We start from the raw sequence: 26,702 nt of genomic DNA, 5'->3' as shown, positions 1-26,702 counted from the left end.
GTTATGGAGTAACCCTAGAGTCAGGAAGGGAAGGCTTAGCATCCTGATTTTATTTTCTGTGCATGCCATGATTTGATGTGTAGTTAACCAAGACAGGGCTGGGAACCCAAACAGTGTAAGAAAGGCAAACTCAACTCAGGCCAAGAATGTTTTGTCCTACCTCACATTTAGCCCTTAGGTGATCAAGCACTGCATGCTTTCAATTTTACTAGCTAAGGATATTTTAAAAAATATTCAGAGAACAAACGTTTCCGAATATTGAGCATGACACAAAATGTCATGAACACTTAAAGTTGCAGGTCCTTCAAGCCAAAGGAGGAAGATGCGAAGGGAAGGAGGGTGTTTTGTCAGATCCAGGGCGAGAATGTCCCTGCATAAACACAAGGCTGGGGATTGGACATCGTCTTCGGGAAGGGGTGTGGGGGGGGAACCAAAGGGGGTTAGGTCTGCCCACCAGGTTGCTGGAGACTGGCAGGGAGGAGCGGAGCCGCGGGGGAGCGGAGCGTGTGGGGCGGCGGAGGGGAGGCGGGCAGCGGGCGGGCAAGCTGGTGTGAGCTGTTTGGCCACCGGAGCCAATCGAAAGCTGGGGCTTGATCCTCTCCCCGGGCAGCGGCTGAGCGGAGCCAGTGCCGAGCTCCCTTCCACCGCCGGGACCCGGCGAAGCCGCCGCGCTCTCGCCACGCACCGCTCTCCGCCACTGCGCGCCTATGGGCATCTGCAGCCAGCGAGGGCTTCGCACCACCGCCACCGGCACAAGCGGCACCCGCGGCAGCACGAGAGGACGACGACCGCCACCCCGCTTCATCACCCCTTGGGATCTATAGCTGGCAGGACGGCGCGCGCTGCAGACCCTTCCCCGCCTCTGTGCAGGTATGGGGCGGCCGGGGGGCGCTCGGCCGCCTGCTCCGGCCCCGCTTCTCCGGCGGCCGCCTTGCTCCCCTCCTCCTTCTCCTTCCCTGCCCTCTTACACTACGGCCCCTCAGCGAGGCAGCGGTGCGGGGTGGCGCGCAGGGCCCGCGGGCGCGGTGGCGATTGACAGCGCGGGGCCGCCCAGCGGACCCTCGCCCGTCGCGCCTGGCTGGCCCCGCGGGAGCTCCGCGGGCCCAGGGCGGGCTGTGGCCTCCGGACGTCTCCACTGGGCACAGCGCCTTCCGCGCCCGCGCTGCCGCCCGTGGGGTCGCCGCAGGGGCGCGTAGCTGAATTAACGAGCGCCAGCTGCAGCGGCGACTGCGTGTCAGTGCGCTGCCCTGAGCGCTCTCGAAGTTACCTGAATGGCCAAGTCCCTTTGGGTCTGAAGCGTCGCGCCTCCGCGCTGCCTCCCGAGTAAAGAGAAAAATAAAACGGGTGAAAAATCACGTCGTGCTTGAAACCTGTGCCCCTTTGTACCTTTCTTTCTTTGCTTTGGGTTAATGATGGTTTGCGATTATGAAACCCCGCAAGGGATCAGCTCCAAAAGCGAATAGCGTTACTTTAAGTCATGATTTGGAAATATCTATATTGTGTATAGATGCACTGTGTTGTTTTGATGTGGTTTTTTTTTTTCCCTTGCAAATGAGGATTATAATAATACAAACCCATGTCTGTCTCACAAGGGGCTCCTGCTTGACTGCTGAAGCTAAGGAAATGTTTGCACTCTCACAGGTCTTGCAGAATTGGAGTCGCAGGTCTTATAAAAAATTGCAGTGGCATTTGACTGAACAACTCTTATTTTTAGCATGCTATTGTGAAAGTGGTTATATAACTTTTGGTGGATTTTTGAGGGCAAAATTAGCAGCTCATAACAAGTTAAACCTCCTATTTCTCCGAAAGAGGAGAAATAAACAGAATGAAAGCTCAGTGAGCAGTCAGGTGAACTTCAGCCTGACAAATGACCGTGACTGAGATTCCCGAAGGAAATGTCTCAGGTTAAGTTCTCCCAAGATTCACGAAGCAGCAGGTGCAAGCAATGTCTGTGCAGAGTCCCAGTTAGCAAGCTGCTTATCAGGCCGCTTCAAGGCTGTTTCTTGCTTAAACCAAGGAGAAATCAACATCACGTCAGTCTTGTCTTCCCACCGGTGCCAATACAATACAGATACTGTATTCCCTTGGGGGATTAGTTTGTTGCTTGAACTCCAAAAGTACACACCGCCTGAAATATTTGCTTAGAATACCTGATATATCTGAATGCAGATGTTTCACTTGCTAAACTTGATGCTTAGTTCTTAGGCTGGCCTTCCCTCATTTCTTTCCAAAAGGTAAAGAAAAATAATACTCTAGTATTTTAAAGAAATGCCCTGAGAAAATAACTGAAGTAAGGAACAACAATCTGCTTATTACTGAGAGCCAGGACTGAGGGTTCTGTCTTGGTATTCAGGCTCCGAGCAAGGGACCCCTCTCTCTTACTTTTGTTGCGTGGTCCTCATGAACTGCCATCATCCCAGATGCGCAGTGAAGTCCTAAACTCTAAACATTTGTCTGTAATTACCCTGCAGCTAAAGAAGGCGGCCTGATTTCCTAAATCACTGCTGTAGGATGCATGAGAAACATAGCAGGTAGAATTTTGCCTTCTTGCCTCTCTTGCAGCCAGCTCTTCATGCAGAGCTCTTTTGCATGGGGAGGAAGTGCATCTGGTAGCAGCGAGATTTGCTCAGCCTTCCATTGCAGCATGATAAGTAAGTGAAAGATGTGACAGTGAAAAGCATCAATGAGACCTCTAAAAGGGTGCCACAAAAATAAATGCCATTAACTCTAGATTTTGAGCTGATTGGGTTAGCTAACCTGTTTGCTTTCTGTTTGTCTTTCAAATAGATTGTGCTGTCGTGAAACATAACTTTCAGTGTGGAATAGAGCAAAGGTATGAGAAGTTGAAGAATTAAACTCTGCAGATTTTGGTTTTTTTTCCATGGCAGTAGCTATGGGTAAAAAACTAATAACTGAATTGCCAACTGAACTATACTGATATGTTGGAAAATGCTTGGTTTCAGTCACCATTTGTCAATGCTTGTGAGAAGTGTAAATCGTGTATATCCAGATCCTCTCTTTTGTAATAAGTAGTTTATTCCTGCTGTAGTTTTGCTTGATAAATTTGGTAACTGGTAAATTCCAGCTTCTCAGTTTCATAGTTCTATACACTACTACTAAATTCACATTGAAATAATTTGAACTTAAACATCAGAAACTGATAAATTCTATTTTGGAATGGGTAAATTGGCATTTACCAGTTTCTGATTCTTGCGTTAGAATGGTTTCGATGAGCAGTTCAAGGCACTATGCAGATTTAGAGACATCCGAAGAGTCTTTTCAAGAGCAGCACGAAAAGGTCTTTCACTTTGCTCTTGCTGACGCTTATGGGTGTGGTTGTGCATTTATATTAGTGTTGTGGTTCGTGTCAGGAGTGTACTTTTGACGCCAGTCCTCCAGTTGTTCCCACTTACTGTCCATCTTCATATACCTCATGGTGGGCCAGCTGGATTCCTTTAGGATGAATCTAAACTAGAAGATGTGCTTGAGTCATTGCTGGAAATTCAGTCTGTGGGACCAGACCAGAACTAGCCTGAACTAAAACCCTGTAAAACACAGATAGTGTCTTCTATGCTTAAATGTTTTGCGCTGTATGCCTGTTCCTGTTGGACTGCGCTAACACAGACCTGGTCCATCTGCAGCAGACTAGTACCAGTGCACCACCATGCCATTTGGAACTGGTACTGTCTTTCCCAAGGGTGTGGGCTAATCCCTGCTTCTTGCACCATTGCCTAGACATGTGTTACCAAAAAACTCCTGGCTCGGCTGGAGACCGCAACCCTGCAACAAACTGTGGCAGCCCTACTTGTGTAGGGCCTGAGATCTCTTCAGATCTAAATGAAAATGGCTTTTGTTTTTAATAGTCTGGCACGTGATAGTGGACTACTTGTTGCATGGGAGCTTGGGATAAGGCAGCCTTGTGCTTGACTGATGACCATGCACACAGCAGTTGTGCTTAGGAAAGGACAACTGGTGCTTCTTCATGGTTGTTTGCCTGCCGCTGGCTGTAGCCCTCCTGTACATAAAGGTTCAGAAGGCCGTGTTTATGTTCCTCATGGCTTATGGAACTGGTGAGAAATGTTAACTTGGAACTTAAAAACTGTCACTTAGAAATGCTGCACCATGTTTCCTGGGTGTAGCATTGTGGTCGACTGCACTTCCCACAAGGCACCAGAATTACTGCTTTGGAGAAGGTGCCATCTGTGGTGGCAGTTCTGGGGTCCCAGCACATGATGGGAAACATGCTCTCGCTCTTGAGCCCATTTGCCCCAGGAAGGTGGGGAAGTGCGATGCCCATGGAGATATTTAGAAACATTCATGTAAAACCTGAAGCTTTTGATTAAAACATGTTAAAATACTTTTTTTCTGCACTTTTCACTGTAAAGCAGAAAACTTTGCCATTTTGTGTTATTTGGTGATTTGGCTGTCTCTTTACAGTCGTATGTTTTACTTTAGTTTGCTGCTTTTGAGAAAATTATTTTAAATAGAAAAGGAAGATTCTGTTAATTACAAATTATTATCTTTTGTATGAAAGCATTTCTAACTTGAAAATGTAGTATTGGAGCAATTAGGGATCAGATCCTTTTTATTTGGCAACAGAAGATGGTCAGAAATTGGGCTTCTTACCAACTCTTCATTTTTGCACACATTTTCATGAGATCATGATAGAAATCATAGGGTTGCATGTGTATAGCATGAACGATAAAAGATCCTCCTGGTTCACGGTGACTGCTCCAAGGCTGCTTTTAGATCACAGAAAATGTTGTGCTATTCAGAACAGGAACTGAAAAACAGGAGGGCTTTTCCTTCTCAGATGATTGTATTTCTATTGCTAGAGGTTGTCTACTGCAAACCCTATTCCAATGCATAGCTGTTCTGAGTTGAAGTATAGATTTTAATTTGAATTGTGTACACTATTGACATGTCACTTGAAACCATGGTATTTCTTGCTCTCAGTGCATTAAGCCATTTATTCGCATTTTTTAAGCAGGTTTTTGAAGCCTGTTTCAGAAGGAGAAACAGATCATAAAAATCTCTTGCTCCAGGACATTAAAACAGGGCAATCTGTCTTGCAATATCTGGTGTGATACAATCATGGCAACTTCAGTTGTAACCTGTCGTTGTCAAAAAAGTCATTTTACAGCATCTACTTTTCACATTCATCTTTTTCTTCTGGGTATAACCAGAAGAAATCTCCTTATCTATGAGATTCTGTATATTTTTTTTCTTTGTTCCTGTCTACATAGTATCTGTGAGAGTTATAGCAGCATATTTTAGATTAGTCATAAAACTAAAGGGGATTTGCTAAGGTCAGTTTTTCTCAGAGGCTACACTGCCATTTAGAATTATACTTTAACTGTATGTTGCATGCTACTGTCTTTACTTAAAGTTTCTTTATAGAATGAAAAAGGTAAGTTCATCTCTCATTGTTTGGGAAATGAGTATTTTAAGAAACCGTAATTTGAAAAGAAACTAAGAAGAAATGAAAACTGTGATACTTTCAAAATAGAAAAGTCTCATAAACACTTGACTTCTGACTATTTTGTGTTAAGGAAGTGGGAGAAGTAAAGTACACCGTGAAAGGAAAAATATTATTTACCCTCCAAATTTCATTTTGGAACCAGTTTTTATTGAGTGTGATGGGCAGCGAACAAATAAAACATCAGACTGTGGATTTAACAGCAATAAATCTTAAAAATTTCCTGAATTTTTAACTTCTCTTAAAACTTGGAAGCAGCATTTGTACAGCTCATGGAGAACGCGTTGTTGACCTTGTCTTGTGCAAACACTTGCTAGCGTTAGAAAACTGTATTGAGCTGGTGCTACTAGTGAACTAGCTGTCCTCCCTCATTTCCGTGCAGTTTTGTTGTGGTTTCCAGCCATGTCTAGTCTATCCTATTACTCTGCTTTAAGTGCTATTATCATAATACTAAATAGCCTGGTGTTCTACAGTAGTGGTAACAAAAAAAAAACAAAAAAAAACTAGCACTGTAAAAATTCTTCATGACCATTTCTGGCAAGATACTGCAGGTTTTTTTTCTGATGCAAATCTCAAATCTAATTGCATTTCCAGTGAGGCCAAAACACTAGTTTGGCTTAGAGCTACGTGGGATCCTGACCATAAATCTGGCCAGTCTCCATCCTGATAACATCTGGAAAGTTGTCATTTAAAAATATGTGGGAGAACTTGGGATTGGGGTATAAATAGTGGGTCAGAGCTTCTATCCAAGATGAAAACATCCCGGCTCTCAGATGTCAGACGTCCGTGCTCTATGCATGGTTTTTGTTATGATCCATCTATCATTTGTCAGTTCCTGTTCCATCAACATAGTTTGGAGCTCAGTGTCCTTTGTGGAGAACAAGAAGAGGCTGACAGGTAAAGAAGGCAAGGGACTGCGTGAACATGTTGCATGACTTAATGGATATATCCAGTAAAGTCTCCTATAAAAAAGTGAGATGGCTATCAATTGTATTTCATTTTAATTTGGTCTCTGGCTTGCACCTGTCAGATAACAACACACAATGGCTTTATACTAAGCATATTTGCTGACTTTGGTCTGTATTATTCATTAATGAAGCCCATGGAAATTTTGCCTGATCCTTCATTGAGAATGGCTTTTGCTGAGGTGTTCCTGAGAGTGAATACTTTGAAACAAATTGTAAGCACCTTGGATTCTGTGTAGGCAGGGAAAGATTGCTGACCTGTCTCTTTAATATGTCCATTCCTTACTGAAGCTGAACCTTAAGTAAAGTCATAGCCCAGAATTTCTGACTTCTTGAGCATATCTGAAGTGCAGATTCAAATATCACAGAAAATTATAATTAGGAAAATTTATTGGCTTATTAAGAGATCACAGAAAGATGTGAAAATAGCACTTTTGTTTGCTCTTTTTGTGATACATAATGACCCTTTTTCTTTATAGGAACCCTGAAGCAAGGCAAACAAATGCACCTAATTTCTGTCATTGAAACTGTCTTGATTTCAGGTTTCCAAAGTCCCTTCAGTCACTTATACAAGGTTATTCAACAGCACAATGTAGGTTATTATTCATTTTTTTTTAACTGTAAGACACATCCCACCTTTCGCTGCCATAAATTCCTCCCAAATGGAGAGAAGCCTTAAATGCAAATTGTACTATAATGAATCCCACTTGGTTTTCTTTATCCGCCTTTTTTTTTTCTTTTTGAATCGTCTGCACTTGATGTTCTTTCTTCTTGAAGGAGCATTGAAAAAACTCAGTCTGCTATTCACAAGCTACAGTCTACTGTTTTCTGAATTCTGCATCCCAAATGCCACTTGCTTTATCCTTCCGCTCAGGTAGACTGCTTCCAACTAGAAAAGTATTTTCATATTGGTATTTCACTAGCTGACTTTAAAAGTATGATGTATGCAAACGCTATTTCGAGTGCCTATCAGAAATTTCCAATCTTCTCCTTGTAAAAATAGTCTCTTTTCTTTCTTTTTTTGGTATAAAAACTAGTATTTTATAAAACTCAAGTTTCTTTGGAAACAAGTTTATTGTGTCATTCCAAGTTGAGCCTAGTTCTTTTCTGGACATCTCTAAGGTTTCTTTAAAAGAAGGATATGATATTACAGGAGGAATGTTACTCTTGTTTGCCAGAGAGCTGTACTATGTTTACTATAATAAGATTAAAGGAAATTTGAAAGTCAGCTCTAACTCAGTGGGAAACTGATAAACACATGTTGTACGTGCAGAAACGTGCTGCCCGATAGTATTAGGAAATTTATCATTATTTATTTAGCAGTCCGGACTTTATCCAACAAACAGATTTGTTGCCCACTTAAAACTATGCCAGGCATTGAAAGACTGAACAATATGGATGTGATTTTCAGAATCTGAACTATTATTCTGGCATAGCCATTTTATGTGGTTTAGGATTGGGACTCTCATACCATAGACTCTCAAAATAAGGAGTCTGTAGCTTATGGACGCCATTGCTGTCCCAAGTCTGTGGTTTGAGTCCTGGCACTTCTGGTTAGGTCAACTATTACAGCCACAGTCATAAACAGTGTTTTTCAGAATCTGAGCAAGCTAGGCGAGGGTGTAGCTCCTTGGAAAAGTTATTCTGAAAGAGGCGAAACCAGCAGCATCTTTGGATCCATATCTGGCATTGGCAGGCTCTACTGTTGAGAAGCAATGGCAGTTCAGTCTCGTATTTACTAATGTTTGTTTATTTGTTCCTTGGCCAGTGTTTCAGTTAGAGAGTGAATTCTGGAGAAAGAAAAGGCTACAGGAATGACTTTCTATTCCTAAGTACATGTTAAGAGGTCATTTTTACATGGACACAAATGCTGCTTACAAATCAGTAAAATAGAATGAAGTAATTTTGCTATGAAATGCATGCAGGTTTTTTGGTTGTTTTTTGGGGGGGGTTTGTTGGTTTTTTTTTTTGAGTATCAGGAGTAGAGGGGAATGCACAATCACAGTGATACACACAAGTGACTATTGTAAGTATTTTCATTCGCTCCAGAACGTCAGATATCTTACAACAGTGGCCAGCTACTCATTGTGTACTTCTGAACACCAGAAGAGGCCAGTGGACTATTCCTGCATGTGCTGGTAATTAGTAGGAGCTTCAGGATGGAGTCATAACAGTTACGGAAGCTACTCCTGAGAGCTGTTCATGCTGCATATGGTGATACAATTATTTGATAAATAGGTGGTTAGGGAAATGAGTTAATTTCTAAGCTGCTCTCAGCTTTGAATTACTTAGAAAAGAGACCAAAACCCAAGGATCATGCTTTGTATGAAATTTATGAATTTTTATCCTATTCATGAAGTCACCCCCAAATACTGATTCTTCTCCTGATTCCCCTCATCTCCAGATGGGAATTTGAGTTAGTAATCTGCTCTGAGATATTCAAGTCTGAAGAAATCTGTCTCATCCCATTCAACACACTTGTGCTGAGAAGAAGTAATCTCACTTCTGCATTCCTCTCCCACCCAATATAATCTTTAAAGGTCATGGAGTCAGTAGAAATGACCTTTCTGAGGAGGAATAATCTCATTTCTCCTGCATTCTTCTCCCACCCAAAATGATCTTTAAAGGTCTATAGAATCACTGGAAATGACTTTTCCCAGGCTGAGTTATTATTTCATTGTGGCCCATGCCTCTCTATTGTATCTGTGGACAAAGTACAGTTCAGCGTGTTGTGGAGTCTCTGAGACTGACAGCAACCTGGGGAAGTTTTGCTTTGGTTTTAGGTGGTCTGTTCAGACAGTGGAACTGCAAATGCAGGGGTGAGAAGACCGTACCAAAGGTTTTCTGTCTCAGGGAAGACTATTGTGTATCTAACTCCACTGTCGGCCCAAACTTCAGGTAATGAGGGAGGGCGAGTTCTTCTGCAGATCTGTCCTGGGCAACTTGGCCTGCAGTCTGAAGAAATCTCCATCTTGATTTATCATTAATTAAAGCAAAATATTGCCTATTTGAACTCTTCTGCTTAGCTTCATCCACATAGATAGGCTACAATTAAGAGTGCTTGCAGTTTGCTCCATTATATACAAATTGTAATTCAAGACTGCGGCAAGTTGCCAGTTCATCTCCCCACTTGGACGCCGGCTTCATTTAGTCGTATAAATAACTGGATAGCAGTCAAACGTGATTGACTTAAGCTGTTACTTTCTCTGAATGTGTAAAATACAGTGAGCATGAGATGGCAATGCTGTGCTTGTTCCCCTACTCCCAGCCCGAAATTTACGTGTATTTTTTTGAGTATATAGAAATACATTTTCTTTATCATGGGTTTAGATTTATCTTTACTGTTTACAGGACAATGCAAAATTGGTTGTGGTTTTTTATTGTCCGATTAGAATATGCGTGGTTAGATTTATATTAATGAAGGAGAAGCTTAGTTTCTCAGTAAAAGTGAACTGTAATTTAACTGTTCCAAATTCGATTCCTCTCCCCCCCCCGATACTTATTTTTCCTTTAAAAACATTTGAAAACTCGCTTATTTTACTGTGACTAAGGCCAGCGCCTTAATTTGGACATCAAATGCACTGTAACTTTTGATCTTCCAGCTGTATGATATGAAGAGCTAACATATATAGCAGTTAGTCAGATAGCAATGCTGGTGGAAGTTTTTGGGTGAGAGTCATGCTTCAGTTTTGCTTTTAAGTAAGTACTCTCTTCTTGCTAATTGTAAACCTTTCCTAAAGCTTCTGTGGTGGCTTTTTGCTTTCTTCACATGACCAGTTTCTTTGTGGTGGTAGAATCTAGTAGTCTCTTTAAAGTGTGTTGTAGTTTAACCCCAGCCAGGAGCTAATCACCACCCAACCACTTGCTCACTCCCCCTAGGGTGGGAGATGGGGAGAATCAGAAGAATAAAAGTGACAAAACTTGTGGGTTGAGATAAAGGCAGTTTAATAGATAAAGCAAAAGCCCCACATGCAAGGAAAGCAAAACAAGGAATTCATTCAGCATTTCTCAGCAGCAGGCAGGTGGTCAGCCATCCCAGGACAGCAGGGCTCCATCACACTTACTGGTTATTTGGGAAGACAAACACCATCACTCAGAACATCCCCCCTCTTCCTTCTTCCCCTAGCTTTCTATGCTGAGCATGACGTTGTGTGGTATGGGATTCCTTGGGTCCCGGCTCTATCCCCTCCCAGCTTATTGTGACTCCCAGCCCACTCACTGGTGGAGTGGGATGAGAAGGGTGACACAGTGCTCACACAGTGACCCTGTGTGAGCACTGCTCATCAGTAATTTAAACACCCCTGTATTATCAACACTGTTTTCAGCACAAATCGAAAACATAGCCTCCTACTAGCTGCTATGAAGAAAATTCTTATCCCAGCCAAAACCATCACAAAGTATTAATGGTCCAGTGTGTATTCCTGCTTTGTTATGCTGTCTAAAGCTGTGCCTGTGGTATCAGTTTAGCTTGGCATAGGTCTAAAGTCATGCTGAAAGGGTCATCCTGTCTTAATTCTGTTATGGACTTTCTTTGTGCCATCTCGCATGTGTGAAATTGTACACTCGACATCTGTGGAAACTGGCTCAGAAATTGTGCTGTAAATGTTGGCTCAAGTGTTCAAAACACTGTATGGCCTCTAGCTGACAATGTTCATAGGTGCAGACTCCTTGCATGGTTTCTTGAAAACCCTGTTAGTACTGGGTGGCTTTAGTAGTCTAGATAGACAGGCTGAGTTGCTAAGTGTGGAAGATCATTGAAGGCTGCTATTTAAGAGTCAGTCTGAAGACCAGCAATCCTAAATTTTCTGAACAATTACACTGGCTAACAAGGATAGTGAGGCACTGGAACAGGTTGCCCAGAGAAACTGTGTATGAACCCGTTCGTGGAAGTGTTCAAGGCCAGGCTGGGCAGGGCTTTGTGCAGTCTGATCTGTTGAAAGATGTCCATGCCCATTGACTGGATAATCTTTAAAGATCTCTTCCAACCCAAACCATTCTGTGATTCTATGATTGTATAATGATGCCATTGTTTGAACAGAGCCTTATGGGTCTCTTTACAGGCTGTAAAAACTGTTACTGTCCTTGAACACTTTAAAGAAAAAATTACTAAAAGCTAAAATGCTTTTATTATAAATTGTTTATAACAGTGTGATATATGTGTATGTAAGCAAACAGGTAAAAGAGGTATCCATGACCTTACATGTAAATGCAAAAAAATTTGATGTTTTGGTTTACTGCAAAGCCCATGAGGATGTGGATTCTAATGCAGATCTGTATACAGTGGTTTAAATTAATTCCTGCACAGAGGAATAGCATATTACTTCAAGACAATGCAAAAATACTTCTATAATTTAAGAAAAGCCACAGTTAACCATGCCTTCCATACAGTAGGAATTTCTGCCCATTGTGTATTGATCTGCTTTCTTCATTATTTAACATTTCTAACCTGGGACATCCAAAGCTTTTGTTTATAGTTTAAATAAGGTCATCCATAGCTGTAAAATATCCTTCACTGCGGTAAAAGAAAGAGACAGCAACAGCTAAGTGCCAGTGCACTTTTCTCTTTTGAAGCAGCAGACCTAAACCCAAGTACTGTAAGACTGGCAAGAGAGGATTTGTTTATGATGAACTGAATTATTCCATACATAGATTGTTGAAACATTTCAGTTATACTTTGTATGATTTTGGGGCTAGTTCTGAGTTAACACCATATTTAAATGTTAACTTTCAAAACAGCTCTGTAAATACTTAGGTTTTATGATAAAACTCTTATAATTTAATTCTGGAATTATTCCACCAGTTTTTCTGGCTTGGGTATATTACAAAGGTCAGAAGTAATTTCAAATTTGAGTTAAACTAGACTAGGTACTTTGAGATACAGAATTACCCTATCAAAGATATATCCGCTAAAGAGTTGACATTAACACTTCTGAACTTCATTCTTTAAGAGTCACCTTATTTATAGCAAGATAAATGCACTTTCAGCTCTAATTGCACAGAGTGGCAAAAAAGTTCTTTGGATAGCCTAAGTAATCCAAAATATACCTTACCTGAGAAACCTCAGAGGATCTATTTATTCAAGAAGGTAGGAAAATTTAAGGGATGTATACTTACAGCTTGAATTTCAGAATATACAACTGCTGCTTGCACATTTTAGGAGGATTCTTAATTTTTTTTAATTAAATAGAATGTTTATAACATCATAAGCTATGTGTTCACAAAGTTTATCGGGCAAATATCATGTCATGATAGAAATATATATGAGAACTTGAAAAGTATATTCAAGAGGAAAATCCAAACAGATTAATGCTTTTATGTAACTGAAAAAAAGAAAAATGCAAATAGTGACAGAAGTGAAAACTGAGTTAAGCTTTTCAGTGGTCTGTCAGCTTTAACTACAAGTTAAATTCTAAACTATTTATGGCTTCAGGAGGAGGGTGGTGATGTGTGTATGTTCAACAAATGTTTTGGGTTTTTTAAGCACTTACAGATTTATTTTTTTTTTTACTCATTACAAACTATCCTCCTCAATAACTGTTTTTAAAAAAGTATTTTTAATGGAAATTAACATATTTCCTAAGAAATATTTACAAAGTGCATCTTTACTGTAAGATATCTGTCTGTAAACTAACAATCTTTTAGGATACAATCCCTTTCTCTATGAGTTTATACATACAACTTGCTGTTGTCAACGCTTTTTCTCAAGAAGTCAAATGGGATCTATTCCTCTGTAGGCTTCCTTGGTGAGCACACGTAAAGGAATTCATGTCTAACTGCTTGTAGATTTGATGTTGTGTAACCTTTGCAAGTATTCATTGAATGTTAACTCTTGACAGATAAAATTTCTTATTCACTATTGACTTATCTTTGAGGGATTATTTACTCTGTCACTATTTAGTCATCTTCGTGCTTTGTTGAGACAGCAGTCTCTCCAAATCACCTTGTGGCAGGCAACTGGTTCCCTGATACGAAGCTGTAGTTCGATGTCTGCAGAAGGAATGTGCAGGAGAAAAGGGAGAAAGACAAATGTTGGCATGTTTTTGAATCTGCGCTTAAGACAGCAGTCATTGGTGTGTGCGAAGCGGAGGGTTATACATTTGTAGCTTATTGTTTATTGGGCTGCTCTCCAGGACCTACTCTGGGTGTGGGGAGAGAAAGGCTAAGTATTTAGCCATTTTTTCTTTCACTGTTTTTGCTCATAGGATTGTGTTATTTTGCCCCACTACAAAAATCACAAATCAAGAACCACTGTGACACTGCCACTCTGCCTAGGTCACCTCATATCAGCTTACCCTTTACTTAAAATATGTCTATTAGGCCAACCTTGTGTGTATATATATATATGACTTGCAATAAAACCTTGACACATGCATAAGTTAATGAAAGGAGCATTTTGCTTTTATTCTAGATGTTTCAGAATGGTCTCTGAGTAACTTAAGAAGAATCTAAATGTATCTGGCCCCTCTGGCACTGCTTAGATATGTGGAGGGTAAAAGTAGCCTTTGCCTTCTTTCCTTCCACCTATTTTCACTATGCAGAAGACTAGCCTATTATGAAGGTCAAATGACTTCTACAAATAACAATGTCTAGAGTTCAGTTTGGGATCAGGGAGCCATGGACTTTTTGTTTCTTTTTGGACAACTCACCTTAAACTTGTATCTTAGAGTGCTTAGACGTGCATCTTCACAGCATTACAAAGGCTAAGAAATTTGCAAGGTCCTTGCTTAGTGTGCAAAGCTGTGAAGATAAATTAAGGTTACAGAGTCTAGACTTGATAAGCCTTTCGGAGAAGGAGAGTAATAGCTAAGGTGAACTGTTTTGTGGTAACCTGCCTAGGTGGCTTCCAAACAAATGAAGTGCTCTGTGAACTGAGCTGCAAAGTACTGTGGAAGTGCAAGCCCTGATTTTTTGAAGTAGCTGCTTTTGAATGTGGAACTGAGTGACTTAAATAATTCAGTAGAGGCATCACCCTAAGGACTATCGAAGAAAATAAAAATTAGATGTCCATTATCAGGAATTCCCGTAGATAAGGCAGACAGACACCTGCGTTCTTTGTGCTTCTGATAGTGAGAGTTTGGGGATTAGGCTTATGTACGTAAGTCAGTGTGCCAAGGTGGGGAGTTACTAAAATTCAGATAATACTGAAGAAATTAGTGTTTCCAAAATGCTGCCTCTCATGAGTGGAGACTCTCATAGAAGTGCTGGGAAGGAAAGAGTGAAGAAAGATTAAGAAATGCTGCAAAATGCTTCTTAATGCTCCAGTCTTTGGATGTATCTGCTGAGATTTTTTTTCTTCCATAAGGAAAAAGGTGCAGCTGGAGGCTGGGGAGGATTACTGTGAGGGTTGAATGCATAGGTTAAATTACACTCTGGAACTAAAGGTGATAAAATCCTCAGAGCTATAAGAAGATGTAATTAGATCTGAAGTATAGCTAGACACATTTTACCCCCTCCCCTCTACTGTCAAACCCTTACATAGGGAATGGCCCCTGGTGCCAGTAACCAGAATGTCACAGTTCAGAGCTGGTGAGCCTCTCAGAGGCCACTGGGATTTCCCAGATGCTTTTTAGGATCACTGAACATGATTTTACTTCAAGATGAGAAAGTCCTATATAACAACCAATTTTGCAAGTCCAAAGTTCAGCTGGGAGCTGTGCATGCGAAGCAACACAGGTACTGAATTCTTCATTGATACTGTAATATTAGCATTTCATGAGGAGAGATTAGGATCAGCCCTTCTTTGCTTATATGATTTGTCTGGTACAGCCAACTGGCAGTAACTAGTTCCTTCCAGCCAGGAAACTGTACCAAACAAGACACTTGTCTTACAAAGCCTACAATTAATGCACGCATTGTGGGAAAGTTACCATTCAGAAAAACAGTTATTGTCACCATTACCAAAACTGAACCTAGTGACTTCATTTATCTTGGTGTCTCTGTAGTAGACCTTCATCAGATCTCAATTTGATTGCAGCCAGGAGTGTAAATCAGTAGAGTTCAGGGGGATTCCAATTATATTTCCGTATTTTTTGGTTTAGAATATATGGCAGTCATGTAATGAAAAACTGTTCATTTCTTTATGTCTCTTGTCTGTCCCCCCCAGTGCTGTATTACAGCTCTTTCTCCCTCTTCACTGACCTCAGTATTTTACCTGCAGTGGTCTTCCACTGAGTTTTTACTAGATCCTGATACCTAAGGTTGAGAAAAAGAGAACACAAGGATCTGTTTAACTACAGCATGTTGATATTTAATTATTGAAGGCTGAAGCTACTTAGAAAGTTTTGTGTTCTCTCATCTTTCTTTTTTCCCTTTGTAGCCAGATGAAGTTTAATAAATCAAAAGTAGAATACAATTTAAAATATGCAGGATAGCTAAAGAAGCAGCACAATACTAGCTAGAAATGAAAAAATAATTTGTATGGGATAGACAAGAAATTCTACAAACATAAATGTTATTAATCTATCATTTTAAATTATTGCCTGTTGAACACTTTTGATGGTGCTTTGTAGTTTTGTTTTTTTTTTTTCATGTTAGCTGTCATAGTAGTTTATCTGCAAGAATTTGCTTCAAACCGATAAAGTATTTTTAATGGCAATATATTTTTTGTCCACATGGAGTGTGCAGCATATCAGTGAGTCTACCTTAAGACAGATACTTTCCTGGTCTAAATGATTGTATATTTTAAACCTCAAGGATTCTGTATTGAGATTCCCACGAAGTAAAATTATTGGCTCCATTAAATGAAGTTATTTTTTTCCGTTCACTACACTGAAGACAGTATTTGTCAGACAAATCCTCTGAAATAATTTTTAAATACATATTTTCAGAGAATCCTCCCTCCCTATTTCCTTTCCCCCCCACTCCGAGCTTACTGGATGCAGTGAAAAGGTGTGTGGGGCTTCTTGTTGACAGAAAACATTGCAGTATTGCTTAGTGCATGAAGCTTTTTAGTTTCTTCTTGTCCTCTGCTGTACTAATGTTTCAGGATTCTGTGTTGTATTAAACTTTCTTTTTGTTTCAGTCCTATGGTAATTCCTTGGTAATGAATGATGTACTTTTCATTGGAATCTAAACATATTTATATCTATTTGATTATTGCTTTGCACTGAGTTACAAGTGAGAGTAAATGTAGCATTGGTTTAGAAAAAATGTTCCAGAGCAGCTGTCTTCTTTCAGTAATAGCAGTAGTGAGAACAATTGTACAATAGTTACTAAATAACAGTAAACAAATAACCAGTATTGGTGGTGTAAGTTGCTCTTAGGAGAATGACTCTTTCCTGACTTTGAGGAAACCACATACTGCAATATCAGCCCACCTGTTTAATGTAATCAGACTTTATCAAGGTAGGGGAACAGTTCCTCACATGCCAGTGTGTGTTCAGTTTCTGTTTGAGGGCAATTTCATTTATCTATTTATTGTGTTTTGTGGGAAAGGGAAGGTTGGTCAGTGGATACATCTTCACAGGCTACTGCTGTGCTTGCAGGATAAATACCATAGCTTTATGATGACAGCTGTTGACAAACTATTCCACACCTGTTAATTACAGCTATTACAAGAGGCATATGTATAATATAATACAGTAAAGAGGAATTTGGATGTTTGCTGCCATGAGGACAATACAGATGTTTTGCTCTGTGCAAACCTCTGTGGTTTGCCTCAGGTCTTCAAGGATGTGGTTGTTCCTGGGTGTGTTCCACTATCCTTAGGCTGACTGATGAGCAGCCACTGAGCTGCCCCATTCAGTTGGTGGTTGTGGGCTTTGGTTTCTCCATCGGCTGGTGCAGCTGCCACTGCCCACCTCCTAATTCAGTGTGCCTGTCACTCTGGCTCTGAAGGGACCAAAAGGAAGAAACATGACATGGCACAATATTGGCATGTTATCATCTGCTCACACCGGCTAAGCAGTTTGACTTCTCTGCCATGAAATCAGTCCTCAAAGATAGTTTTAAACTATCATTCATCTTCTTAGACAAGTAAACTAGGCATTTGTTCCTCTAAATAACTTAAATATTTGGAAAACTCAAAACATTTGTTCTGCAGAATCTTGAGCCTTAACCTCTTTTGTCAGAGGTGCATTAAACAAAGGTGTGTTCTGCCTACAGCAAAAGAAATCAAACTGAGTCTTTAATTCTGAAAGCATCTGATAGTATCTGCATTATAAACCTGGTAGGTTCACAATTAGCAGATTCCATTGTCTTAATCATAAGGCTGGCTTTATGTAGCAGTTTAATGACCCCATAGCAAATGTACCTTAAGGTGTACTGCAAAAAGAATGATTTATTTCTGTGATGGCTAGCACAAAACCTAAAAGGCTAGGTATATAAGAAGAGAGCTAACAGGAAACTAGGCAAAAAAACTATTAAAAAGTTGGTTCCTTGGAGGAGAATAATTGTTCTATATAACATATATATGACTATTTATTTAAAAGGGTATTAAAGGGACTTTGAGAAGTCATCTGGCTCATCTCCCTGTTAGGATCATTTTATCTAATGTAATCTGTTGCAGATGTGACTTTTCTTTTTTCTTTGCATCACTTTCTGCTTAATAATTTTGATGATGAGTCTACAAACTTAGGCAAATCAATTCCAATTCCTCACTGTCTGTATCATGGTGCTTGCTAATAGGAATATTGTCTGAAATCTTACTTGCTGACATTATTCCATTTGCATCCATGAAAAGTAAAGACATGTTGTTTCACTCTTCGCAATAGCCCTTTATGCATTTGAATGCTATTAATATCACTCCTCTGGTCTTTGCTTCTTTGTATCAAATCTCTAATTTCTGCAGACTTGCCAATTGAGTTATCATTTCTGTGTATATAAATATTCTAGTTTTCCTTCCTTGTCTCCCCTCTGCAAATCTTCATGGCTTTTCTGAAGCGTGGTGTCCAGAACTGGCTCATAAGCTACCACTTTCCATTCTGTATTTGTGTAGCCTTGTTTTCAAGTCTCCAAAACCAGAACCTTGATTGTCCCCAGTGTATCATTAACAAAGTGTGGTGGGCATAGATCTGATGGGGGTCTTTTTTTGAGAGTTGCGCATAGGTTGGGTTAGCTTCTTTTGGGGTTTTTCCTCATATTTCCAGGTGCTGAGGAGTCTCTTGTTCTACCATGGGACATGTTGGGACAGATGAATTACTGTGACCACCACTGTGAGAAACATCAGCGCACATAGAAACAATATACAATTTCTGGGGTGTATGTGTGGAAGCTGACTTAACAAGAAGCTGCCAGTGAAGTACAGAGCCTGAGGCTTCCTTTTAGAGGAATAAATAAAACTTGAGGCAGTTTATTATTAAAAATAAGGGCTACAAAGTTGACATAGCAGACAGCTTTGCTTGTGTGAGTGCCATCTGATCCGAACTGCAAACTTAACTTATCCAACCTTGATACAATTTCCATCTCTTAATTTTAATTACAAGTGGGTAGGGTGTGTACCCTGTTGGTTTTGACGTGCTACTATGCAGGGTACATTATCATGCTTTTCTTCTAAGGTCTAGTAGCTTCAACAGGTTTTTGGACCTGAATACAGGAAGCCAGTTAAGTATTTGCTGAACTTATGCAGCGTTTGTTTAAAGCTGTTGTCGTGGTTTAAACTGAACCCGGGACAGCTGTCCTCTCTTAATCAGAGCCCTAATTACTAAAATGGTGTGAGCTCATACCTGTATGAGAGCTTAGTCTTGACTGTTGACGACTAAGTGTATTACATTTAAGCATGCATGCAGCTGTAATTAAGTGGAAAACATTACTCCACATGATTCTCAAAATCCTCTGGGCTTTTGGAGAATGAAGCTGCCTTCAGTCACAAGGGAGAATCTTAATGCACAGGTTCTGTGCATATGGATGTGCCATTTGGATGGAGAGTCACTGTGGTGTTTGTACCCTTTGACTGCGCAGTAGAGCTACAAGCTGGTGTTCTTTGGTATTGGAGGCTTTACCTTAGACTCTGACTGGTGGTAAAATGCTGTTTCAGACTTCTGCTGAATTAATGCTCCTAAAAACTTGTCTCCTGTTTTTCTCGTTCATGTATTAACATCATCACTCCGTTTCTTGCCATGTTGTGTGCATGAACAACTTATGCTTTTGCCTAATGAGGGCAAAAATCTATATGAATTCAATAGTCAGAAGAAGAGACCAACTTTTGTTACAGTTCTGGAGCTCTATTCTGAAAGGGAGGTTGGACAAATATTTGTACTCAAATGGCATTATAACTGCTGATGGATTGTTTGGTTTTTTTCCCCCAGATTATTAGCCAGCAGATTGATTCTGTCTCATGAGCATTTTTGGCTCATCTGTTACCTGGAAAGAGAACAAGAAACTATTTCTTCTAATGTCTATTACCATACCATTTTACTTGTTTGTTGGCTTGCCCTTAAATTCAGGTTTGCTCAATTTTGCAATGCACTAATTGCATGGATACATAGCATCTTCACAAAAAGGAAGAAGAGCCACCTTGCCACCAGTGCTAGGTTCTGCATCAGGTGTGGAGGATCCCACAAGGGTAGGTGTTAGGAAAGGGAGGATGAGGCGGCTATATTACTAACAGATAAAGAAGGCATCAGTGCTTCATATATCATGTAGGTTATTCCTGGGCAGTTTAACTGTGGTGGTGTTTAATCACTCGAAACCCCAAAGACTTGGTGGAAGAAACCTTTGCACTTACAAGGCAAGACTCTCAAAAGTCAGATAGTAGGATGCAGCAGTTAGAGTACATGCTTCTTTTTCCATGTTTAATATTCAGTTTTGCACTACAGTTGCAGAGCACATTTTCTAGATAAGATAAAAGTTCCTCTTTTTAAGTACCCGATATCCATTGAGGACTTGAGATAAATGGTGCATACCTCTTTTGGAAATGTACACATAAGTAAGAGCTGTAATGTTTGAGACCCTTCAAAAAAATCAAGTCCTTGTGTCTTTAGAGCAAAATATGGTTCTGGCAGAGTTGTTTGCCTCAATAGATGTGGCTGGTACCTGTTGGAATACCCCACATCTCCCACCTGGCTTCCAGTAGCCACTGCGGGGGTGTATGCATGTCCCATAGGGTCTATTTCATGTGCCAGCTGGTACAAACATCTTCAATGCCCTTGGGCACCATCACGTTCTAGATTTTCACCGTGGTAGTCTAGTGGTAGACTAGTCAGACTAGTCCTGACACCAAGCCATATGATACAAGGACCATGCATCTTATACAGGAACCAAAAGCATGCAAGCCTGTCAGTCAACGCCACCTTTATCAGCCACACCCTCCCAGTTACATTAGCCTCCTCCACCCTGAAACAGGTAAATTGGGTGACAGCGTTCCCAGGCCCCGGTTTGGAAGGAGTATCAGGGTGCGGCTTCGCAGCTGGTTGAAGGCAGCCTGCCTGTAGGCTGGCACGGGGGCCCTGGCGGCACTACTGATCCTGCAGCTGGAAAGCTGGCCGGCGAAACAGAAAGAATACCTTTTTGGCTGGATCAGCAGGCTTGTCTTGCTGACTGTGTGGCTGCTTGGTTGTTAGTACTGGCACAGAGGGACCAGGGAGAGTGTGTGTGCGCGTGCTGGTGTGTGCACACGTTTGTGTGCTGGGTGGGGGAAAGGTGATGCCGCTGGGGGCCAGGAACAGGGGGACCGCAGCTCACAGTTTAAGTGAATCAAACTGCACCCTGGACTGGGTGACAGCATGAGATGATTTAAGCTTATCTCAGAGGAGCATGGCTTGAAATCAGAAATACATCCAGCTGACATTAATTGCTGTTTTGCTTATTTCTCAAGGTCAGATACAGGGTTTTCTCTATGCTGTTAGTTTACCTGAAAGTGGAGTTGCACTGTTCTACAGTGAGTATATATACCTGAAATATATATTTGGACACAAATCCTGCAATATTCTTATCAGAAACGTAAAACAGAGAGAAAAAGGCATAGGTTTTAAGTCTTTTGGTCTGTGGTTATTTTCATTTGGATTAAAAAGACCTAAAACAAATGGCTTTCTTAATGTGTTGGGGAGGATGATAAAATTGAGGACCTCAGCTCCATATCACAAAGCCTAATCACAGAAAAATAAAGTTGGCTATAGTATTATAATTATAATAATAATTATAATTATAGTATTATAATTCCAGAAATTTTGTGTTTGTTCCATATTTAATACCCCAGCTTTAATAGAAAGAACGGGTTATGCTTCTGTGCTTTCTACTTTCCTACTAGCCTTTTCTACAGTTTTTAGTGGTGTTTTGGGGTTTTTTTCTTGTTTTTTTTTCCCGATTATAGGCGAACGTGAGTCAGATTATTTCCAGTTCATGTGAGTACTGAAACTCTGAGCATATTTCATTAATGGGGAAGATCTTGGTGCTAAGCTGGTTACAAGAAAGATAAGTAACATGTCCCATTGGCTAAATTTTGGATGACCAGTAGTAATCCAGATGCTGTTCATCTTCTACTCAGTGGTGTTGGTTGGGTGCATGTGAAACATGTATGATAAAGCGGGACAGTTGTGGAGCTGCTGAGTGACTCACAGGCTTTGTCTGCCTTCTGTGTGAGTGGCAGCAGACAGCATTGCCACCTACCCAGTCATACATCTCAGCACCCTACAGAGGCACCTCTGTGTAACCGCGTAAGCAGTGGTGCAGTCCAAAATGAAACTGGAGGCCTTGTAGGTGTGGGAACAGTTTTCTGGATTGCTCCCATTGATTCAAGTGACATGTATGTCCCTGTCACCTATTTCTAAAGTGTCTCTAAATCTCATCTCTGGTTTCTGTTAGATGCTTTGCCATGCATTTGGCAAGCAGCTTTAAATAATATTTTTTTGACAGGGGTGGAGAAGAGTCATAGAGAGGATCACAGTTAGAACTATGCTATGTAGATGAGCTCTTTGTCTTCTGTACTGTTATGCTGTAAATCCACTCAGTAGCTTGCCTTCTTAGGCCTGTTTCTATTAATTCAGATTCTCCTCCCTTGCTTCCTTTCCTTGTTAAAGTCTGCAGTACCATTGTGTATTCTGTTTAAACCATACAGTTTAATGATTTAATTCTCACTCCTTTTTTCCTTTTAGTTAAGCTAAGAGTTCTCCCCTTCGGCCTTAGAACAAACATGTAGATATAAAACTGTGCTTTTGCTCTGATGTAGCCTTTTATGTCATTTCTGTCGTAAAACAGGAGTTGGATTTTGAGGGCAGGAAGAAAAAAAAAACCCACAAATGTGCCCTGTGTTTTTAATGAGAAGAGTTTTGCCAAGTGGCAATTAGTATTCTTCATTCTTTGTGCTAATTAGGAGCTTCTTAGGGTCCTCTAAGAAAAATGGGTTTTGCCAAGTTAACAGATTTTTTCAACAGGTGAGCTACTTTTAGCTTTGTCTTTCTTCCAGGTGCATTTTTTGTAGTGATTTTCCTGATTACTATTCTATGACACTCTGACATTACCCATGTTCTTATGCTGCCCAAATGACTGATCTGATCTGTGTGGAGCTTCTCTTCAGTTTTGTGCTGGAGAAAAATTATGGAAGCTGAAATAATCACTCAAAGCAAAAGCTGTTGTTCTGAGACTAAGTAAGGCAAAAGAGGATGCATAGTCTTGTTTTGCTAAGCAAAATTCTTTACTGAGCCTCCTTTCAAAATACAAGCATGAAAAAATCCCATAGAGCTGTGAATATCCTTGACCCATAGAAGACCAGTGTGCTACATGAACTGTAGTAGCTGGCCCCAAGGGTTCAAAGTTGAATCTTTTGTTTTGTTTCTCCACACAGTGGGAATAATAGTTTTCATAAGTCTTGATCAAAGCAAGCAACTGAGGTTACCAGGCTAGCAATGATCCTGAAATTGCCTACAGAAGGCAAGCTCTGGCTAGTGATTGCCTCTGTAGGCTTCCTCCCTTCTTCTTCTGTTGTAGGAAAGATCTTCCCTGCTGTTATTAAGAAAAGTGTGGTATCATTGCCTCCACTGTGCACCTGTATAATGTGGGAAGCTTTGTTACGTTTCTTTCTGGGTACTAAAACTGGATCTGACCACCTGCCTTAGAAGGCTGAACTTTCAAATCCCAAGTTGGTTCATCTCTTTATTATGCATCACTCCATTTCCCATGTCTTGTCTTTGACTGACAGCTCAGCTCTGAGACTCTCTCCAGCTCCACAGTTTCAATCAGCATCAAAACTCTCCTTCCAAATAGTTATGTGTTACGTGTAACTCCCATTACTAGCTTTGCCTCTGATTTACTAGTCCAGTAGCACACTACCGAAATTTCTTTCGTTCTGTGAAGGGACTCTGAAGAAAACCACTTGTGTATGTTTTTAATTACATGTTTGTTCAGCCCTCTGAGGATGTCAGGAGCTGTGAACAGTAAATGCCAAGTGATTGCCAGGAGGAAAGCTGTGGACTGCAGTGCATCGTAGGCAGAACCCTTCTGTGTAGCTGCCACTTCTTTGCCATGCACATACCAACGATATCTGATTTTGATTATAGGCTCTCCTGTGATGATAGTGCTGTTTTGGGTTCTCCTGGAGACAAAGTCTTGGTCAAGTGAAAAACAAGCAGTGGTGTAGTCAAGGACAAAGTCAGACTCCCCTGGATTCCAGTCTATTGACTCTTCTTTCTTCCTCATTTGGAGTGAACCGAAAGCCTAACAATCCTCCTTTAAATGAGCATAACTTGCTGTATTATGTTAGTCTAGACAAAGGAAATCAAATTAATTAGCAGAAAGACTGCAAATGTGCTGTGTAGGAGGACCTGTCATTAGAGTACCTCATCCAGGCTCCTGTGGCTTGGTGTGTGTTCAGAATGATAGCTCTGGTCTTCCTCTCAGCAGAAGTGAAATAGAATAATACTAGGCTTCAATTAGAGACAGAACTATAATTCAGTCATGGACAAGGAGAGGGGGAGGTGAGTAGAAAGACGGCTGCTCTGCAAAGCCCAAGTCATAAAACTTAAAATCCCAGTTTATGCATGGCAACAGATCCTTCTATGATTGAATTACAGCCTTCATATTCAATAATGGGCCAAGTCTGTAAACCAGAATACAGACAGAGCAAATATTCACATTATTTGGGCAATGACGGAGGGAGAATCACTGAGTAGAGCATGAATCAAAGCCACAAGAACATAGATGTGGGACAGCCACGTGTTGCCATCAGTGTGAAATGGGAGGGATGGAGTAAGTTTCCAGTACTTGGATGTGAAATTTCCTGTTGTACAGGTCATCCTGCAGCATTTAACTTAAAATTCATCTTCTTGTTGTGACACACACCGCCGATAACAGTGAGTAAACTGTAGCTTGTCCATTCATTCTGTGTGCTATGCATTTTCCAGTACATCTAGAAAGTGGTATTGAAATGTTAAGGTATTTCACATTTTTATGCTGATAGTGCATATCTAAGTACAATTTTATTTGTATCCTGACTTTGTAACACCTCATAAGTTCTGTACTTTTGACAGTTGTTAAGCTGCTGGGGTTTATTTTGTCCCAGCTGACAGCTATGACAGTCATAAACATTACTGTCAATTTGGAAATACCATAGATGTGTAGTTAAATAAATAATAATATTTTTTTTTATCGTACAAAAAAAGCTTGAAAATGAGGGGCAGAGTACTTCCAAACTGAAGAACTTGCATCAAGACATCAACTGATGCATGTGCTAGGGTAGCCAAGAAGCCATGTAACTCTGAAGGTTTTGAACTCCAGATGGTATATTTGTTTACAGGCTTGCACATGCACATATACAACCAACCATCAGAGCATGTGATTGCTATGCTTCTCAGCCCCCACAGGTTTGAATTGCATTTCAGTTGCATACCTGAATTTTCTCATATGAGACCTCTAATGAACAGGCTTCCTTTCAGAGCCAAGCCCACAGCTGAGTTAAACATGTGAAACAAAAGTAATTAATCAGGGGTTCTGATGGGCCATTAGTTAATCCTCTAGAAGTCACTGCAGAAGTAAGACAAGCAGAAGCCTGGTGTTCTTAGGGAAACAAGAAAACATCTTGTAACTCTCCAAGCAAGTTCGTGAACAAAGGGAGATACAGAGTATTACAGGATCAGTCTATGGGTAACATCATGCATGGTGTGCAGCAGTGACTTGTTCCTGCCTGGCTTCCAGCTACACATAATGCAAGTAATTGTTTTAACTGTTGGGCCAGTTTACACCCTGAGCAAGAGAATGCTTTAAAAACTTTGAGGTGACCCGCTATTGTTTCGAGGTGTCTTGTACTACACATGAACATTAGAGCTCGTGGACTCTGGTTTTCTACGGATGTATTCCGTGTGCCAGTCCACAGTAACCCTAAACGGCATCTTTACTATTCACGCCTCCTGTGGTACCAAGCTGGATACCACAGGACTTTGACTTGTGGTCCCCCCCTTTTCCTTCCCTGAAATATTTTTCATGCCTTCCTGTATACCCTAGGAGAAAACACAGCATAATGCAACAGGAGTTTCAAAACCGCCTTGCTGCCCAACTTATTTGAAATCTGGTCAGTGGATTAAAACAATGTAAACTATGAGGAGCTGTCAGATATGTAATTGGATGTTGCTTATTAACCAAAGAAAAGGCAAAAAAGGATGAGAGGATTCCCTGTATTTGGCCTCACTGAGGGGAAAGATGCTTTTCTGTGAAACAGATAGTTCTGGTAAGGCACTTAGTTATATGTTTGTGTGGCTAACAGGCTGAATGGGCTTAATACTTGTTTTACTTGCTCATTAGTACAGGTCTTCTGCGCTCTGTCCCCAGAACTGTTCTAAGTGTTAGTCAGGAAGGCTGATATTTTGTCAAGCGGATTTAAGCAGACATAAATGTAAATTAAAAATTCTTCAAGCAATAAATCTATTCAATTTTTAGGACAACTTTCTGAAAATACAGCTGCAGCATTTTGGAAAATTGTGGAATACATAGCTGAAATTTTGTGTGTATGGGAATTTGCAATTTGCATACTACCTAATATAAAGACTAGCCTGTAGGATATTGAGATAAGAGCAATTCTTATTTGAACCGTCTGTGTTTCAGCTCTATAAATAGGATATTGGCTTACAAACAATGAAAATATAAACACTAGACCATTAATAACATTTTAGATGTTTCAGATAGGAATATGACTACTTTAAGAGTCATAATGTAGTATTTGAGGATAGCATTTTGAATAGAGAGCTTGAAAGAATACAAGAGTCTGAACTTCCCAGAATACCTGGAAAATTGAAATGTTACTTTTCTGTTGATTAATCTAATGTTTTTCATATACAAGATTATATGCCACCTATTGATTTTTAGAAGTAATGGCATTTTTCTAGCCATTAAGAGAA

General features: G+C 40.5%; 1 protein-coding gene across 2 annotated transcripts in view; it reads left to right on the top strand.

The window, feature by feature from the left end:
* The first annotated feature begins 604 nt into the window (after positions 1-604).
* The window catches only part of GREM2 (gremlin 2, DAN family BMP antagonist), a 37,613-nt gene continuing 11,515 nt past the window's right edge, over positions 605-26,702 (top strand). The window contains exon 1 of one of the 2 annotated variants that reach the window (XM_057414517.1): positions 605-870. The gene's annotated coding sequence lies outside the window, so the exon portion shown is untranslated. Of the gene's footprint in view, positions 871-1,206; positions 1,324-26,702 lie in introns of those variants that run through there. The other variant, XM_057414518.1, reaches the window with a different exon arrangement.

The sequence above is a fragment of the Pezoporus wallicus genome, unplaced genomic scaffold (genome assembly GCF_028554395.1).
Source record: "Pezoporus wallicus isolate ANWC-B61680 ecotype Strahan unplaced genomic scaffold, APGP_CSIRO_Pwel_v1 contig_8042, whole genome shotgun sequence".
NCBI classification, from domain to species: Eukaryota; Metazoa; Chordata; class Aves; order Psittaciformes; family Psittacidae; genus Pezoporus; species Pezoporus wallicus.
This window is presented reverse-complemented; position numbering and strand designations above follow the sequence as displayed.